Source organism: Miscanthus floridulus, chromosome 10 (genome assembly GCF_019320115.1).
Source record: "Miscanthus floridulus cultivar M001 chromosome 10, ASM1932011v1, whole genome shotgun sequence".
Lineage (NCBI taxonomy): Eukaryota > Viridiplantae > Streptophyta > Magnoliopsida > Poales > Poaceae > Miscanthus > Miscanthus floridulus.
In genome coordinates, this window is record NC_089589.1 from 83,274,900 (window position 1) to 83,278,825 (window position 3,926).

The window sequence follows — 3,926 nt, forward strand, 5'->3', positions numbered from 1 at the left end:
AAAAGAGTAAAACAACAGGACAAGGAAGATTAAGCAAAAAGTGGATACAACAAAAGACACACAAAAGTACCTGCATAAGAAAAGAACAACTCACAGCAGGGGGTGGGTTGTTAGCACTGTACTCAAGGACAGCAAGCGGGACAATGCTTACTCCTTTTAGCATCTTCTGAAGATGCTTGAGCACCTCCTCATCAGTCAACTCAAGGGCAGGGACCATACGAGAAGGGTCCTCCGCCCCAGAGTACTCAAAACAGTAATTTTCTCGCTCCTTCAGAGGTTGAACTCAGCGGCGAAGAAAACTAGAAATAATCCCAAAGCTGGTCAAGCCTTGCTGTTTCAGAGTACAAATCCTCTCAAGAAACGGCTTGATCGCCTGGAGCTCAGCCGCCATCACATGATTCTTTTCCCATCGGTCATTAACCAAGGGACCAGATCCAGAATGAACGGAAAGAGGAGGAATCAAATTGGTGGCATAAAACCAGTCGGCACGCCAATCCCTCATAGAATCAACTAGGTCATAGTCAAAGAATTTGCTCTTAAGACCCTGGCAAAACTGAATCCCGTAGCCACCAAGAACATTGGTGTCATCGTGGCGGGGTTGTGGCTTCAGACGAAAGAAGTAACGAAAGAGAGAGAGAGAAGGAGGAATTCCAAGGAAAGTTTCACAAAGATGAACGAAAATAGAAAGATGAAGGACAGCATTGGGAGTAAGATAGTTCAGGCTAATCCCAAAATAGTTGAGAAATCGGTGAAGAAAAGCAGAAGCAGGAAGGCAGAGTCCGGCACGGATAAAGGAGACGAAAAGAATAATCTCACCAGGACCTGGAGTAGGGACCCGATGCTCCCCTAGAGCTCTCTAATCAGCAAACTCCTTGCTCTAGAGCAGACCATCACTCATGAGCTCACACAACTGGTCCTTAGTCGTAGTCGGAGCCGGCCAGATCTTCTGAGCAGCCCTCATGGCCATGAATTCTTGATTTTCAATAACGGAGAGCGATGCTTCCTCGTCGACAAAGGTCACCTAGGACTTACTCGCTGACTTCTTCCTACCCATATACTAGCAAAAGCAATGGGGCACTAAGAATCAAGAAGGCTCAGACGGCAGCGCTCAGATGACAGCAACAATGGCGGCGATGGAAGTTTGAAGACTAGGGTTTCAAGGGAAAATCAGGGCAGTAAAGAAGAAGAAGAGGAAAGGCCCTTAAATAGATTTTACACCAGTAAAACGCGGCCCACCAGGCCCATTTTAACACGGCATGAGGACACAACGGTCCATTTACTAACATAGCTAAAATAATGGACGGCACAAATCCACACAACGGTACAGTTCAATGGGCAAATTTTAGATTTATCCATCCAGCACCACGACAGAGTTATCATATTGCTACAAAAGAACTCATCAACCATGAAGCAACGAAGGGTTACTTCACAAGGAATGCAACAACCTGGTTCTTATAGAAAGAACTCGAGAATCTCATAAACAACCGGGACATCAGCAGAATAAAGAAGGACAACTCAAAAGACAAGATTCTTTCCATTATAAATGGTTTCAAAAAATAGAAGATTACACATCTTACAAGACCCAACGAACTCGGTACTACGACAAGCAAGGTAGCAAAGAGGAACCCAGACACAGCTAGGCTCTGAAACGACTACGTGTTCCAAATTGCTACTCAGTAGAACAAACCACACTCGGCTACATTGTTTTCTTTAAAGGACGGACGCAGTGCATCCAAGGCGAAAATCAGCAGCACGGTGGGAAAACATGGAGCAGAGAAGGCCGGCAGGCATCTGTCTACCCAAGTCCGATGTGATGCTGGATATGGTGTTGATCTGCACCGGACAGTCTCAGGGCAGGCGACGAGGATCAACCCAGAACTGCCAGATGAAGGAACGTATCCCACATCACAAGACTTCCTCCAACTACCGCCACGTACCTCTTGGTACATTGCTGCTACGAGATTAGTCCACCTCTAATCCCTATCACAAGACTTCCTCCAGCTACGACAAGATATACAAGAACTACAAAATATGCCCGGGGGCTGCTCTACTTCATAAACTACCATATTCATGACTACAGAGACTTCAGAACAAGCAACAAAATGCTCAATGAATCAAAACAGCACTCCAGGAGGGTATTTATAGATCGAAGGAGCAGTGCACATGGACTAGGAGCACCAACAAAACAAGCCTAACAAAGGACACAGTGAAAAGACAGAACTCAATAATGGAGGACTTAGAAGTGAAGGAACAGTACTCGAAAACGAGCATATTCGGAAGAATATACCAACACTGTGCAACTCATGAACAAACAACATTTATACTCAACTACCACCATGCAACTACACCTGACAAACAGCAAACTACTAGAGAATATGCCAAGACCCTGTATCCAAGTTCTTTTTGAATAAAAGAACTTGGAAATGTGCTCGGGGGCTGCAATAGGAAAGGTTTTCAATTCTTCAAACAACCCAGAATCTAGACCCTCCAACTTTTTGTTCCAAATAGCAAGAGGCTCGGGAGCTACACTCAGTGAGTGCACTTTTTTCTTCCAAAAAGCGCACATCACTCAAATTCTTCAAGACAGCGGTTCAAGACCCTCCAACTTTTTGTTCCAAATAGCAAGAGGCTCGGGGGCTACACTCAGTGAGTGCACTTTTTCTTCAAAAAAACGCACATCACTCAGAAGACTTCTTCAGAACAGGAATTTTCAAACAACATAAAGATTCAGGATCCTCCAACTTTTTGTTCTAAATAGCAAGAGGCTCGGGGGCTACACTCAGTGAGTGCACTTTTTCTTCAAAAAAGCGCACATCACAGAAAAGACTTCTTCAAGGCAGACCACTTCAAGACCTTACGACAAAAAGAACCCAGACCGAGCCATATCTGAGTTCTTTTTGACCTTCAATGAAGAAATAGAGCAGTTTCAAGAAAAGATCCTCCAGCTCTTTGTTCTAAATAGCAAGAGGCTCGGAGGCTACACCCATATGGATGAACTTTTTTCAAAAAGCACACACCACTCGAAGATCTAAAGAAGCGCTACATGGTTTCACTCAAGAAAGCACTTGGACGACCCTTGTTCCTACTCGACAAGAGGAACAAGACGAGGCTTCCAGATTTCAACCATGACGTGCTCGGGGGCTTGTCGATGCGGGACCCACAGGATACCCCACAAGGAAGAGAGAAGATGTAGTCTAACTAGGATTCTTTTCATGTAATCCTAGTAGTAATACTACCCTGTAATCCTACTAGGACTCTACATTGTAAACCAACTAGGACTCTGGCCTCCTGACTATATAAAGAAGGGCAGGGCTCCTTGGATCGGGAGTTCAGAGAACAATTGTACGACACAACACTTGACAATCAATGCAACGCAAAGGCTAACGCCGACTGGACGTAGGGCTATTACTCGATCACAATCGAGGGTCTAAACTAGGATAAATCGACTATCTCTTGCATTTGCCGTCGAGTTCTGCATACGCTGAAGCCTAAACAAACTGCCCCGGGTACCCCCATGGCAGGCTATCGGTGGTGAAACATCGACACTTATATCACCAATGTCCATGTTCTTCATTGCATCGACTAATTGAGTGCCTCTTACATCATCTAGATTCTCATCTTCCTCTTGGGAACTATTTATTTCATCAAATTCTACATCATGAACCTCCTCAAGAGTACCACTAGCCAAATTCCAAACTCTATATGCCTTGCTAGTAGTGGAGTAACCAAGCAAGAAACCTTCATCATATTTCTTTTCAAACTTGCTTAATCTAGTGTCTTTCTTCAATATGTAGCATTTACAACCAAAACCCCAAAAATATGCTATATTGGGCTTTCTTCCATTCAATAGCTCATAAGGTGTCTTTTCCATCATGGGGTGACAATAGAGTCGGTTGCTATAATAGCAAGCCGTGTTGATTGCTTCG